Raw genomic sequence first — 16775 nt, forward strand, 5'->3', positions numbered from 1 at the left:
TCCTGTTTTCTCGATTGATCTGTGTTCAGTTTTTCAAGGCCTATCCACTGCGTCAATTTATAACTAAATCTGAGGGGGGTGCGATGGGGATGTTCCCTTGTAAGTATTCTGCCAATAAATCGCAGTCTATGGTTCGTTTTCCCTACAACATTATTTATGCGATCGTTCCAATTTAAGTTACTTGTAACTGTAATCCCTAAGTATTTAATTGCGTTCACAGACTAGATTTTTGTCATTTATCGTGCAACAGAAATGTAGCTGTAACTCTTCAGGCTTTCCCGGCGAGATCTTGACATGTGGAATAATCGGGTCTACTGCCGGATGTTTGTGTCGCTCTGGTACAATATTTCGGCCACGTAACTCGTTGCCTTCTTCAGGTGCTACCTGAGACTGCCACGACCACAGATGGAGGACGAGCCCGTGGGAGCACCAGGGAAGGGCCAAAACTCAGGAGCAGCACCAGGCTGGCGCGGACCGCGAACGGAACGCCCGACACAGGGCGGGTCTCGGCTGCCACAGATGGTCGCGGACGCCCAAGGGAGCACCGGAGAAGAGATAACACATTACAAGCAGCGCCAGGCGGGTGCGGCGGACGGTAGAGAGAGCACCCAGCGCCCTCTGGGAATAAATACTGGACAAGATCCTCCAATACGGCAGTCTCAGGTAGCACCTGAAGAAGGCAACGAGTTACGTGGCCGAAATATTGTACCAGAGCGACACAAACCTCCGGCAGTAGACCCGATTATTCCATATGTCAGAAATGTTGCTGATTCTTTTTAGTGTACATATGCGTGACTTCACACTTTACATGTTTTAGACTCATTTGTCACGTTGTGAATCATACAGATATCTTGTCTAAATCTTCTGCAACAGAGTGATTTCTCATGCTTAAGCAAACAGTCATCGTCCCTGAACTGTTCGTCTCCTGTATGTTACAAAATATGTTCACAACCTTCCGCATTTAGCATTTTATTAAGCGCTATGAAGAGACCACACCCTAACCACAAAAAACCAGTAAAGCCATCTGTTCGGTACTTCACTGTTGCCACTAAACAGAATTGCAGGTAACTTTTTCCAGTCAGTTGCCATACCTAAACCCTTACATGGAATTTCCACGGCGTATACAGCGATTAATCACTTGCTAGCAGTCTTCCTGTGGTGCCGATCTTTACACAGCCTCAGGTGCCGCTCAGCATTCACTTCAGAAACATATGAGGAGTTACTCCAACACTGTACCCCATTCCTTTTAACCACCTACGCACAACCACTGTGGCAGCATGACTGGTAGTAGCTGTAGCTCATTCCGTAAAAATAAGACTTAAATTCGAGATAAATTGCTGATGTAGCATTCTTCCAGATGTTACTTATTCGGAAGTCGTTGTGACTTATGACCACCGGAGGAATCTAGTGTCAAAATCAGAACTGCGCCAACTAATGACAATGCACTACAATTTCTACTGTGAATGGTCTGCTACGATCAATTTTGTTACCTGGTGTGTTAATAATCAGATGCCGAAACTTTGTTGGTGAGCAGTTAAAATGGTTCAAATGGCTCTGAGCACTATGGGACTTAACATCTGACGTCATCAGTCCCCTAGAACTTAGAACTACTTAAACCTAACTAACCTAAGGACATCACACACATACATGCGCGAGGCAGGATTCGAACCAGCGACCGTAGCAGTCGCGCGGTTCCAGACTGAAGCGCCTAGAACCGCTCGGCCACCGCGGCCGGCTGGTGAACAGTTGCGTTGGTGGCAGTGGACCGTGTCTGTATTAAGCGTGATGCTGTAAATAATTTTGCTTTACGAACAGTAACATAGATCGGACTTCGCGTAGAAAATTTAGATTGAAAAGATTCGATTTTTCTGAGATGTGCAAATCTCCACTTAGCAGCGTATGGCTGGCGCGCAAATCGACACATTACCAAAATTATCTCCTTCCAATTCTGATTACACTGAAAAATAAAAATCTTTTTTTTATCATTAGCGACAAGGTTTCGGTACCAGAAAAAAAATGGCTCTGAGCACTATGGGACTTAACTGCAGTGGTCATCAGTTCCCTAGAACTTAGAACTACTTAAACCTAACTAACCTAAGGACATCACACACATCCATGCCTCAGGCAGGATTCAAACCTGCGACCGTAGCGGTCCCGCTGTTCCAGACTGTAGCGCCTAGAACCGCTTGGCCACTCCGGCCGGCCGGTTTCGGTACAGCGCTCTTTTAATGGAATATAGACGAAAGTAGAGATTATAGTTATTACACTATTTAATCTAATTACACTACTTTTTTTTTAATCGTGTGATGATTTTATGCGATATACAGTTGATATAAGGCAAACGATTTTATACAACATACATATAATGTAAGACAAGACTAAACCTTAATGTCAGTGTTTTTCAACTAGTTAATAATGCTGGGTGTGAGAGTCCACAAGTCATCGGGAATTCCAGGGTATGAATGAAGTAAACAGCGTTGGACTAAATGTTCAATTGTCTGCTCTTCTTGATTGCATTCACACATTGGTGAACTGATCCAGCACCATTTGTATGTGAAGTAGCTACAACAACCATGTCCAGTCCTTAACCTGTTGAGGCGGCACCAAAGTTTCCTCGGTAGGTCAAAACCTTTTGGCTTCTTTGTGGGATCAAGGTGATGGGCTCTTGTTCCCAATGTTTTTGTTGACCATTCATGCTTCCACCTTACACTACTTAAAACTAATTACATTGATGCATACACCGTAAGCTGCTACAAGAGAGACGGATAACGGAGAAAAAGTGGTAGCAAACGGTAGGAGGTGAATCGTGCCTCTCTTATTTACGAAAAAAATGTCAAAATTCACATCAGCGATTTCTATGGAAATGTAAAACTAATAAGAGGAGTTGACTTTGATATTGAAATATTTACTTACTTTTCGGAACTCGTGAGCGATTCCTTCCGCTTGTTGCATGCGATCTTCTGTAGCCGTCTTCCGCAATGCTGGATGGTCCATGGCAGTCAGTGGATGAGGTTGTAACAATACGAGCCAAGATAGATGTAACGGAACTTGAATAGCGTATTTGCCTCTATTGGTTACGGTAGAGAGATCGATCTTTCGGTCCTGTCTGTATATTTATGTATAATATTGCGTGAAGAAAGGCTGGGCGAGTGTAAAGCTATCGTTAAAAACGCACGCCGCGCGATTTGTTACGATTTGGTCGGTCATAATAATAATAACATGCTTTTGAATACAATTAAAATATAACGGCGATACCTGTTTAATGTTATTGGAAATAATATGTAGTAAATTAATGAGTAAGGTAGCCGATCCTATAAGAAGAGGTGAAATTGGGCATATTGAGGTGTTTTCCTTTATATCGACGAAGCCGATGATACGGCGTCATTTTTTCATTTACTCTTAGAAATAAACAAGTAAAGAAGTGCTAATTGTGCGTTGTGCAAAAATATAGGGGTGAGTTTTAAATAAGAACGGTACACGATCAGAGTAACAAAAGGACATTTAGTTACATGAAATCGCGAATAGCGAAGTGTGGTCATTAAATTGAGTACACCTACAGGGCGGTCAATTCCGGGATAAATCTATACGCATCTCACGAGGGACGCGGTATTGAGACCGTTTTTTTTAATTATATCGCGGAGAGCGGGCTCCAATTTATGAAAAGGAGAAAAACGTTGACTTTTACGTGAACTCTTAATAACAGCCGATCGGAGAGAAAAGTGTGTAATTGTATTACGCATAATAAACGTTCGTGGAGGGCGGTGGCTAAATTAGAAGAGTCAGCAACAAAATACAGTATCATTATCATTGACTGTTGGTGTCGAGCAACCAAAACTGTTCTTCAAATGGCCGGCCGGAGTGGCCGAGCGGTTCTAGGCGCTACAGTCTGGAACCGCGTGACCGCTACGGTCGCAGGTTCGAATCCTGCCTCGGGCATGGGTGTGTGTGATGTCCTTAGTCCGCAGCTCGTGGTCGTGCGGTAGCGTTCTCGCTTCCCACGCCCGGGTTCCCGGGTTAGATTCCCGGCGTGGTCAGGGATTTTCTCTGCCTCGTGATGACTGGGTGTTGTGTGCTGTCCTTAGGTTAGTTAGGTTTAAGCAGTTCTAAGTTCTAGGGGACTGATGACCATAGATGTTAAGTCCCATAGTGGTCAGAGCCATTTTTTGTGATTTCCTTAGGTTAGTTAGCTTTAAGTAGTTCTAAGTTCAAGGGGACTGATGACCTAAGAAGTTAAGTCCGATAGTGCTTAGAGCCATTTGAACCATTTTTTCATCAAAGGGTTTCGATGGAACTTGGGAGTTGGGGTTCAGGCACTCGCATATACTCCACATCAGGGTGTGAATGAGTGGTGAATGCGAAACAAAACTGTGAACAAAGTTACGTTAAATAAAACAGAAGAAACAAGACAGTTTGGTCGTATGTGTTATTATTCCATAAACTGTAACATTTCTTATCGTTTACGAAGCCTATATAGATGATCTTTATGACAATTTGCTCCGAAGGGATCTCGTTACGAGTTAAGTTTTGGGAACCTGGTCAAGAGGGGGTAGTTCGTAGATCCTAACTACTGCAGCTATTCTGGAATCAGGTGCTACCGTGACCGTTGTGTGTTGTCAATGACTTAAGGTTACCATATCTCATGCTCTAAGATCGACGCGCCTTTCCACTTGGTATAACGGTGCCTCACGGCAACAACGACAACGCCGACGACGAAGGAAGATACGGTAGAAGGTCTGCTTGTTCTTGGTTTACCTGTGGTTATTCCTTCGCTTTCCCACTTCACAGTCACATCACCAACAGGTGACACGGACGGATTTACAAGGGTTGACACGCACCTGATGGATCTGTTACTCAGGTGACATTCAGTGACCAGCCCACGTTCGAAGGCCCTGGGGTCTCTTGAGAGACCGATGCTCCGGTTACTGCTTCTCTACTGACAACACAGAACTCCGCGCCTCCTTTTGTACTGGCGGATCCGCCTGTCGTCACAGCTAGCGCTTAATTCGGCGTTCCAAAGGGGTGTACGGATACTTTTGATCTGATTGTTTGTACGGGATGAAGTAAGACGCCGCTCCATACTTATTTCGAACGTAGCCTATTGCAATTTTAACAGTATAAATCTACGCGATGCAAAACGTTTCCCATGTACATACCGTAACACGAGTATCAGTCTCGACTGTCTCGCAATGGTCTGAATACTTGTCTGCGGGATGTTTCACTTAACCAAATACGAGGTGTCTGCTCCTGTTTCCAGTGCCAGGTCACCGCACGACTTCTGTGCACCTTTCTCGGACAGTGTACCAGGTGTCGAACCGGTTATAGCCTTGAAAAAAACTCATTCCATGTTAGGTCACTCCGGACAGTTACTCCTAGGTGTTTTGAGAGAGTTATTGCCTTGATTACTGCCTCCACTGGAGGACTCGACGTTGCATTGTCCCTAAGTTCGAATCGTCAAAGTTGACGATTGAGATGGCTGATAGGACACGTCCCGAAAGACAATAAACTGAAAAAAAAGAGAGCTACCGATTCCATCGTTTTTTTTCAAAAATAGCGTAATCGAATAGTAATAGATCTCTTAGCCCGATTATGCGCAGTTTGTTACATTGCGAGGTGCCGGGGTGAAGAAGAGTTTGTACCTCTTTAATTCAGACGAATTTTGCATGAGAACTGGACATGAACTCGACCCCCTCCTTACATACCACCTAATTGATTATGTGAGCTACGGTAATGGAAGAAAATAATGGTGGACCCTGCTAGTTGGTAAAATAAGGAGTGCACACTCACAATAATTTAATAAAAATCGTAATCTACTCAGAAAAAAAAGAACTTTATCATAACTATATATGACGGTAGTATCTGTTCCCGAAAGATGATGGGCAAACATCTATTAGGCGCACTACGAATGTAGTGTTGTGGACATGTTGGGAATGTGGATCTCACGGGGAGCGTGCAAGGGATAAGTCCCTGCAGACGCCCGATCCTCTGTCCCCGCGGTGGCTCAGATGGATAGAGCGTCTGCCATGTAAGCAGGAGATCCCGGGTTCGAGTCCCGATCGGGGCACACATTTTCAACATGTCCCCAATGAAGTGTATCAACGCCTGCTTGCAGCTAGGGTGTCTATTTAATTATCATTTCACTTTATCATAATAAACAACAGGAAATGGGATTCTGCATATATCTTCGAAATGATAAGCGGATTAAATATTACAATGAAGATTTTATACATCAGAACATAAATGTACATAATTATCGACACAAACAGTGGGTTAAAGAACAGGGTGTACTGAAATATTATGAGCATAAGAGTTGTCTCGAGAACAGAGGGCTCCTACTCTGTAATGGAAACCACTGGCGATAATGACTGGAGGTCCTAATGAATCAAATATTAATCTCCCCACTATATAGCAGTATCGCAATTAGCAGTGAGAGCTCAAATGAGATCACATGGAGAAACAAGTAAGGTGATTTTTAGCAAAGCGAACGCGCGTGCTGCTCAGGGATTCAGAATAAAATTGATATGGTCCAACAATGCTGGAGCCGCGAAATACTGTACCAGAACTGAAATCTGCAGCACGTCGTCGGTAGGCAGCGTCCTGATGATGTAGGCGCCGACTTCTGCCGTCCAGCAACTCTGTGTCAACCCCTGGCCGCGAAGGCTGTCCGAGAATTCTAAGTTCTTCCGAAAACGAGCGACCAAGTCGCAAGACCGTCCGACTCCGAGGAAGATCAGATCCCAAATCCTCTGTGATGCGATGCAAGCAGTGAAGCCAGCATTGCTCAACTCCCTACTCTACTCGAAAACCGACAATCAGCATTCAGTGCTGATTCCAAAATTCCCCCACACTGTCTTGGAACATCATTCGCGTCAATAGCGACCATTCCCTCCAGTTTAGAGCAGGGTTTTATTACGTCAACTAGTCTCAGTTTAAGTTGACCAATCATGCCTCTACTATTCAGCTGAGGGCACTCAACTTGCCGTTTGACCGGATACAAAAACAACCTGCCTAGGCAACCAACCATCCGGTGCCAGACAGTCACACCCAGCAGGACACAGTCCACAAGTATTCTCAGAATCATGAGGACAATGCAGTCAGTCGGTGCCAGGAATCTTCGCTCCGGACGCGCCGGTACGGTAAACACATAAAAAGTAGCGACACTCAGACGTCTTGCAGGTCGTTTTGCCCTGCATACAATAGGCGAAACTCTACTGACGTTAGTCGTTCCGCCAGGCGCTTAAGCCTATTGTACGAACCCCTTAGAATTCAGCGAATTGCAGCCCCCAGCCAGAAATGCAGTGTGCCGCATCCTCCGATGCTCTTCTCGCACAGGCCACCCAGATGTGGGGCGGCGGTTTGGAATTATGTTGTTTATTATGATGCACCATATGTGGGGCGGCGGGTGGAAATTTAATGTTGTTATTCAATAAAAATGTTTTGTAATGGGGAAAAGATGCATTCCCTGCCGTTCTAACCATATGTGGGGCGGCGAGTGGAATTAATTGTTGTTATATAAATGTTCCTATTATTTATGCTGTTGTTTTGCCGTTCTCAATGCTGGCTCTCTAACTACAATATTGGCAACCAGAAAGTGATTAGCAAAACGTGAAGCCTGTAATTAGAATTCCTAGTGCCCACTTCATCTGAGAAATACACTTATAGCTACAGCTTATAGCTCTGAGGAATTAGGAGATTGTCTGGGATTCATAATCAAAAACGATCGTGAAAAAAAAAAAAAACGTTTGCTATATTCTGAAAGTCACCGCCTGATCAAATCGGCTCTCCCGACTAGCCGCTGGGCTAGTAATGCACCACATTAAGTTACTGAATAAATCATTGCTTCCTTTGCTGATGGCCGATGAAGCTCTCAATTTAAATGTGCATTCAGCATACAGGTAAGTAATCATAATAAAAGTTTGACGTGGCTAAGTTAAATATTTTGGGCGAGAGAATTAATTTAATTACACTACACGCAGTAGACGAGCTCTAAACTTGCCCTTTGGAGATACGCTATCGCTATAGATTTATAGTTATTCAATTGAAACTTCTCACATCTTTATGATTATAGCGGATCTCCATTCTACTTAAATATAAACATCCTAGCCTTATTTATTAGCCTTCGTAATCTATCTTGCTTCCTTAATTTTTAAGACAAAAACCAGAAAATTATGAATTTCAACAAAAATTTTAATTTGTGAGATCCAAAGTACTGTTTCTATTAAATTATTATGGAAAAGGAATCTAAATATAAATTTTTAAGTCTCTAGCTCTTTTCTGTTGCGCCAATGATTTTTACAGAAAAACGTCCAAATTTCGAAAATGGTTAAAGTTATCGAACATATTCAACACATATTAATTTAGTATTACTCCGTTTCAGGTTATTTGCTTGATTTTTAAAGTATTGCACAACATTTATGACGTCAGAGCTAGTTACAGCGGACTGGCTGGCACACAATGGAAAGACTGATGTGAATTTATTACGGCGTGAGTAGGCTGCTTCTCTACACAGGGAAGTAAAACAACATGTTTAGGAATCAAGTGAAAAGTATTTTTTGAGCTCTCAGTACAAATACTCTCATTACAATAACCTTATTCGGTCTGTTACTACCGTGCAGTGACATAGAACATTAATAAAATTGATAAAATTGAGAGGAGACATGAAAAGAAAGGCATGGAACATCGCAACATTCATTTACGACCATGGTTATCTGCCAATTGCTTCGGAAATAATCCATCTCTTGCGTATCTTTCTACATTTCGCTACACTTTTTTGATGTTGCAACATTCCTAGAGTCAACTATACCTTGAGGAAGCAAAATCGGGGGATATCGATACGCACATATACAGATGACAATAATATGACGTACACAAGGTATAAATGGGCAGTGCACTGATGGAGCTGTCGTTTGTACTTAGGTGATTCAAGAGAAAAAGTTTCCGACGTGATTATGGCCACACTACGGGAATTAACAGTGTTTGAAAGCGGAGGGGTAGTTGGAGATGGACGCAGGGCTCATTCCATTTCGGAAATCGTTTGGCAATCCAATATTCGGAGATTCATAATGTCAAGAGCGTGCCGAGAATACAAACTTTCAGGCATTACCTCTCACCACGGACAACGCATTGGCCGATACTCTTCTCTTAAAAACCGAGAGCAGCGGCGCTTGCGTAGAGTTGTCAGTGCTAACAGACAAGCAACACTGCGTGAAATAACCGCAGAAATCAGTGAGGGATGTACGATGAACGTATCCGTTAGGACAGTGCAGCGAAATCAGCCGTTAATGGGCTACGGTAGCAGATGATCTATTTACGTGCCGTTGCCAACAGCAAGATATCGCCTGCAGCGCCTCCCTGGTCTCGTGAACGTATCGGTTGGACCCGAGACGACTGGAAAATTGTGGCCTGGGCAGATGAGTCCAGATTTCAGTTGGTAGGAGCTGATGATAGGGCTACAGTGTGGCGCAGACCCCATAATGTCGTAGAGCCAAGTTGTGAAGAAGGCATTGTGCAAGCTCATGGTGGTCCTATAATGCTGTTTTCTGTGTTTTCATAGGATGGACTGGGCCCTCGGGTCCAGCTGAAGCGATCATTGGCTGGATATGGTTATGTTTGGTTAATTGGAGACCATCTGCAGCGATTTATGTATTTCATGTCCCCAAACAACTATGCAATTTTTATGGATGACAGTGCTAAATGTCACCGCGCCACGATTGTTGGCAACTGAACAATTTGACCGAATGGTTTGGGCACCCCGACAGCCAGACGTGAATCCCACGAAGCTCTATGGGGCAAAATCGAGAGGTCAGTTCGCCCACAAAATCCTGTACCGGCAACACTTTCGCAATTATGGACGGCTATAGATGCAGCGCGGCTCAGTATTTCTGCAGGGGACTTCAAACGAGTTGTTGACTCCATGCCATGCTGAACTGCTGCACTGGTCCGTGCAAAAGGAGGTCCGACACGATGTTAGGAGGTATCCCATGACTTTTGTCACCTCAGTGTAAAGAGCCTCAAAGAGTTTCTGATGTTACCCACTGAATTAAATACATGTTTTAATCAGTAATGATTATACAGGGTGATTTAAAAAGAATACCACAACTTTAAAAATGTGTATTTAATGAAAGAAACATAATATAACCTTCTATTATACATCATTACAAAGAGTATTTAAAAAGGTTTTTTTTCACTCAAAAACAAGTTCAGAGATGTTCAATATGGCCCCCTCCAGACACACGAGCAATATCAACCCGATACTCCAACTCGTTCCACACTCTCTGTAGCATATCAGGCGTAACAGTTTGGATAGCTGCTGTTATTTCTCGTTTCAAATCATCAATGGTGGCTGGGAGAGGTGGCCGAAACACCATATCCTTAACATACACCCATAAGAAAAAATCGCAGGGGGTAAGATCAGGGCTTCTTGGAGGCCAGTGATGAAGTGCTCTGTCACAGGCTGCCTGGCGGCCGATCCATCGCCTCGGGTAGTTGACGTTCAGGTTTCATAACTAACCTTTTTCGTAGGACTCTCCATACAGTTGATTGTGGAATTTGCAGCTCTCTGCTAGCTCTGCGAGTCGATTTTCCTGGGCTGCGAACAAATGCTTGCTGGATGCGTGCTACATTTTCATCACTCGTTCTCGGCCGTCCAGAACTTTTCCCTTTGCACAAACACCCATTCTCTGTAAACTGTTTATACCAACGTTTAATACACCACCTATCAGGAGGTTTAACACCATACTTCGTTTGAAATGCACGCTGAACAACTGTCGTCGATTCACTTCTGCCGTACTCAATAACACAAAAAGCTTTCTGTTGAGCGGTCGCCATCATAGCATCAACTGACGCTGACGCCTAGTCAACAGCGCCTCAAGCGAACAAATGTACAACTAAATGAAACTTTATAGCTCCCTTAATTCGCCGACAGATAGTGCTTAGCTCTGCCTTTTGTCGTTGCAGAGTTTTAAATTCCTAAAGTTGTGGTATTCTTTTTGAATCACCCTGTATAACGTTTTTCTTCAGAACGCCGTAAATAAACCTTACACCTGTAAACGTCATCCTGTTAGGTATAACTCTTTTAATTTTATCTCCTGAAAGCAGTTGCAAATCTGTTTCGATACTCGACAAGCTCGTGTTTTGTTTACTAAATGATAACGCGTAACTGTACCGAATGGCTTTCGGGAGTTATGGAATACGACAACAGTCTGAACGAAAGAGCAAGCTGTGTTTCGCAAGCTCTCTGTTTACGGAATCCATCTTCGCTCATATTACCGGCTCACCTGTTTCTCAGTTGTCAGATGTGATCAAAGGCCCTCGCCTACATTCCAAGAGCCAATGACTGACGTTAAGAAGATTCTTCAAGAAGCTTTTCAACGAGACAGAAGAGGCACTGACCGTGAAGTCGTTCACCTCCAGTGATCTGAAGTGAAAAAATACGCGAGACGCAGTGTGCCCGACAAGAGGAGTAGTTTTCAGTTCAGTTTCGGCACTGAAGAAGCACCAAGTCCGCCGCTGTAATGGAATAGCAAGCAGCAGCCTCGCCGCCAGAAGACAGAAGTTAGAAGGCATTTGAAGACTGATTTTTACGTACCCGGGTGACTCGTGAGGACGGGAAGGAGACGGCCTCACATCAGCAGTCACCTGTGAGCTGGGATGAAAATCGAACAGCTGAAGACTGGCAAGGTGGAGTCCGATGTTCGAGTCCGGGACACTGGCCTTCCCCCGCCGCGCCGCTCCGCTGGCCGACGCACAACACACGCGGCCGCTTAGAGAAGAGAAACACTGGCACGCCACAGCCAAGGTATTACCACCCGATGCACGACTTCGTTCTCAATAATTAAACGGGACACCGCACGAGGCCCGTCTCCAGTCAACTGGGCGAGACGGCGACACGAGATACACACCGCCAGGCGTAATCAGACGCCGCCGCTGCCGCAGCAGAGGCTCCGCAAACGACACAGCTGCCGCTCTCCCAGCCAGAACAATCGAGTAAGGAAACAGTTGTACAAAACTTTCAATAAAAGTTATCTTATGTAAAAATGCTGTTTCATTCTACTTCATACCCGAGCCAAGGAAGAACCCACCCTGCCCACATGTTATTACGAGAGAAAAAGTAATTTATTTAGTGTTTTTCACCCTGACATAATGCTTTAGAATCAAATGCCCTTTGCAGTAATACTCATCCTGACAACTGACCAGCATCAAAAGAGAAAACCCAGTTACATTTGGAACACGTGAGCCAGTCGGGCGATGCCCTGACGGCTGAATCGACAGCTTCCTGAACGTGTTGACTTCATGGTCATTGGCTCTTCTGCCACTGCTGCTCTGCCCGCTGTTTGCCAGTGTGAAATTCTTCAAAACTAAACTAAGTTTTTCATTTATTTTCTAATTTCTACTTTACTTCACATTGATTTCACCAATTTATTTGCCTATCTTAAGTACCACTCAACACATCAGATTTTTGTCTTCTGGAAACGTCATAATGGGTGAGAACAGAACAAGTTTCATAATTCTACAACATATTTGGTATTACAAACAAGTGAATGAAGCACAATCTGGAGTGGAAGATGGATGACACAGTTACGATTTTAACGAAAATAAAGAGGTGGTTGGGGGAGGGGGAGGATGAAAAGGGAGAGGGGGTATACCCAGGTGAATGGAAGCTAGATTAACAGACGAAGTTTTTCTTTGAATTCTTAGAGACATGAAAAGACAGAGATGACAGGCTAATGGAAGGGGAGTAGATGAAATTAGAAATCATACAGGAGAAATATGGGCGCCCATAGCTGGAGAGGCTTAAGGGGAGGGAGTAGTGTCCAGCACTGTTTGTCAAATGGCTGGGTCCTGATAATGATGATGACGGGGTATTAAAGAGCATGAGAAGTTTAATATTAAAGACTTACGGTTGATTTGTTCTCGGTAAGGGGAATATGAGAGGCGACATACGGCAGAATTTTGAAAGCAAGAGTCACCAGCAATAAGCAACACACTGTTTGAACACAAATCCCACACAAGGTTCACATAAAAGCGCTGTACATACGAAGGATATTCCAAATAATACTCCACTGAAATTTAGATTCAGGAACCCAGTTAAGGATAGGAACTATGTCGCATTTTACATTGATTGCGACTACTGCTTGGTATTAACAAGGAGCAACGTAAAATTAAAAACCTTTTAAATAAAACCTAAAGTTACAAGAATTTAGATAAAGAACATATATATATATATATATATATATATATATATATATATATATATATATATATATATATATATATATGCGCATATGAAACAGGAGAACAAGAGGTGGGAAGTGATGAAGCGTAGCGGGATGAAATCATAGAAGAAATAACTGGGAAACGGAAGCAGATAGAGAGAGAGGAGATTATATATTTTCTTCTACTTGACTGTTTAAATGGAACACGAGAATAATTTAAAAAATTTAAACTGTAGAAAAACAACACGTCACAAATGTAATAAATAGGAAAGTAACGAAAGAAAAGGGAAAGTTTTTGAAAGGCAGATACATTGAAGTCGGGCAACGTCTGAAAGTTAATGAAATGGACACAGAAGCTATAACATTTTCGCAGATAGTTAACTTTGGTCTAATGGAATTGAGAAACAGAATGGAACATGAGGAGGTGATAAAGGGATGGAAAACTGTATGATGAAAATGATAATCTCAACTTAGATAAAGTACTACAGAATGCGGTGAACGAGGGTCCTAGGAAAGAAAGTGGTGGGACCATGTGCGAAGGATTCGATCAGGCGTTGAGAAAACAATAAAGCACTGGGGGCTGATAAAATACTTCCAGAGCTCCTGCATGCAACTGGATTTGAAGTAGACAGTTAACATTACAGAATAAAACATGAGAATTAAGTGACAAACAGGTTCCTTAGAGACTTAGAGGAATATGTTAGAGCTTTAGCATTAATAGTAGTCTTCTGTTAACATATTGAGTCAGTACCGTGCCAGAATCTTACTCTCTACATAAGAAAGATACTGCCAAGGGTTGAAAATAAAGTAGGAGCTATCCGGAGCGTAAACAAGTTCTTTTTCTGAAAAGGTAGAGGAACAAGAGAAGCAGTGTATGAAAACAGACCTCACAAGAATAAATTTGCACTTGTAGCTGCCATCGACCTTGGCAAAAGGCATTCAGCAGTATGTCATGGCAATTATTGTTCAACATACTGGAGGAACATTAGGTGAAATAGTGCAGGAGGGTTATGTAGTATTTGAATGAAGATGTAGTGGTGGCAGTAAGTTTTGGTCAACATGAGCAATACGCGTGAATAATGTGAGGGGTAAAACTAAGTTGCTAATTACGACCGGCATTATTCAATGTTTGCATCCAAAAAGCGTTGAAAAATCAGAGACTGCTTCGAGGAAGGAACAGAGAATGTCCAAAGAGAAAGGACAAATGTACTGAGATTTGAAGACCACAGAGTAACGTTGATACAAAGGGAGGGGCAGTGGAAAGACATGGTCGTCCAGATGGTAAGGATGCTGGGAAAAAGCCCTAAGCAATACAACCGTGATTAGAGCATAAGTAAAAAAATTGTCTTGATTCGATTACCAATGAAAAACGTACAAGAATTTACTTAGTTATCAATATGATTGCATCCGGTGGCCATCTGATGACACGAACGGAAGAAAAGATATTGTAAGGGGTTGATAATTAAGTATAACCGCCCTGAAGAGGAAAACAGCAAAACACCTCATTATGTCTGAGCTTAGGATACGTTCTAAGTTTCTACAACAAATTGATGTCAAAGATATTGGACGGTAGTTTTGTGGACCACTTCTACTACCCTTCTAGTAGACAGACGTTACCCGTGCCATCTTCCAAGTACTGGGCACCGATTTTTGTTCGAGGGATCTACGACACATTATACTTTGATCTCAGAAACAGTAGAATAGTGGTAGATTTATAGACGTAAACAAAAAAACTAATCAGTGGTCTGTTCTGAGAATTAATCGAATAAAGTACGTTATGTCGGTGGATTTTGCGCAAACAGATTTTAAAACACTTTTTCCTATGTAGTTGTATGTCACATGTTCGCCAACTGTTGCGCAAGAAAATCGGTGCTAATAGTGTCATTTATCGTATACTGATGGAACTTTACCATCGAACAGAGTACACTAAAACCCCAACTGAGTACCAGCAGAGAGTTGTAAAAGTTTTAGTGTATGAGCGGTCAAAGAAACCACGGCAGTCAAAGTATACAAGGTTTACGGTACTCTACGTTTCAGTTCAATGTTTTATTTTGTCTATCAACTAGCTGGGAAACCCGATGTTGCCCGAGTCTGAGTTTATGGCATGCGAGAAGGCATGAGTACCGGTTTAGAAATGAGATGCATACCGACGCAGATCTCATTAACGGTATTATGAATGCAGTTATCCTGTTAGTAAAGCAGTTTGGTTGCGGTGCTTGGCAGTGGGCGAGTCGTGTTGACAAAAATACGCGAGATATTGAGTAATAAATACTCTTAGGTAAAGCTAAATAATATATGACTTACGAACTTTACCATCTATGTGAAAATATTTTTATTGTTTCATTCACGATGCAGTGTGATGGTGATAGAGTCTTCAACGTGTTTCATCCATACTGTGGTAGGTGGAAGTGGGTAATGGTGGTTACCAGATATTTCAATATAATGGGTGATGTGGGACACTCAGTTCTCTTAGAAAAAGCTCTATTCTCTATGACTATTGAACTCTTCCGTATAAGTGAATACGGTCACTTATACAATCTTCACCCCGTTCTATCCATACTGGCATGAACGTTAGGTTAGCTAGACATGTTTAACTGTGGGTAACACCACAGGGTCAGAGCTAGCTTAGTAATGTTAGTACTAGTTCAATGTGCAGAAGAAGAATAAGGGAAGCGATTGACGAAAACGCGCTAAATTGTTAAAAAGATTATTCCCAGAGAGAATAGGAGATATGTTCATCAGAAATCGCTGTAGTGTACCGTTCGATTATTCTTTTATTAATTACTATCTTTTTAAGCTTTGAATTTATCGCGAGTTTTTTCTTTGTGTCTCTGTTGATTACCGATAAAGTGTCATTGACGAAAACGCGCTGAGAGATTAATCACTGGTCTATTTGACATTACACGTCTGAATGAAGAAACCGCGCAAGCGTCGTCTCTCCCTAAGAGTATTTATTGTTCCTTATTTCGCTGGTATTTGCTCGACAAACTCACCCACTGCCACGCACTGCTACCAGACTCCTTTAGCAACAGCATAAGCCCACTGGCAATCTACCAACACAACCACGAGTGTTTGGCAGAGGATTGTCATGGAGAAAAGCTTGTCAGAAAGTACAGTACATAGACAAGCCTTTTATATATAGACTTATATAGATTTCAAGAAGATAAGTAATATATTAACGGTAATTGCGCTATGTATGTTGCTTCTTAACGTCAAATTATTGTAATACCCCTTGTAAACAGGTCTTTGTTATATTTTAATAACGCACATGTCAGTAATTTCTCTCTCCACCCACCGTCCTCTATCTCCTACTCATGATGGTAGATTTGCATCCTGAATAGTAGGTTCAGGAAAATGCTTTTGATGCCATGAGACCTGCTCACAAGTGTAATTTTATGCTATTGCCTTTCTTGTACGACTCTGATCATGACCTTCTTGTGTCAGTTTGTTCGTTTGCTTATTTAAAAAAAAATGGTTCAAATGGCTCTGAGCACTATGGGACTTAACAGCTACGGTCCCCTAGAACTTAGAACTACTTAAACCTAACTAACCTAAGGACAGCAC

Source organism: Schistocerca nitens, chromosome 8, assembly GCF_023898315.1.
Source record: "Schistocerca nitens isolate TAMUIC-IGC-003100 chromosome 8, iqSchNite1.1, whole genome shotgun sequence".
Taxonomy (NCBI): domain Eukaryota; kingdom Metazoa; phylum Arthropoda; class Insecta; order Orthoptera; family Acrididae; genus Schistocerca; species Schistocerca nitens.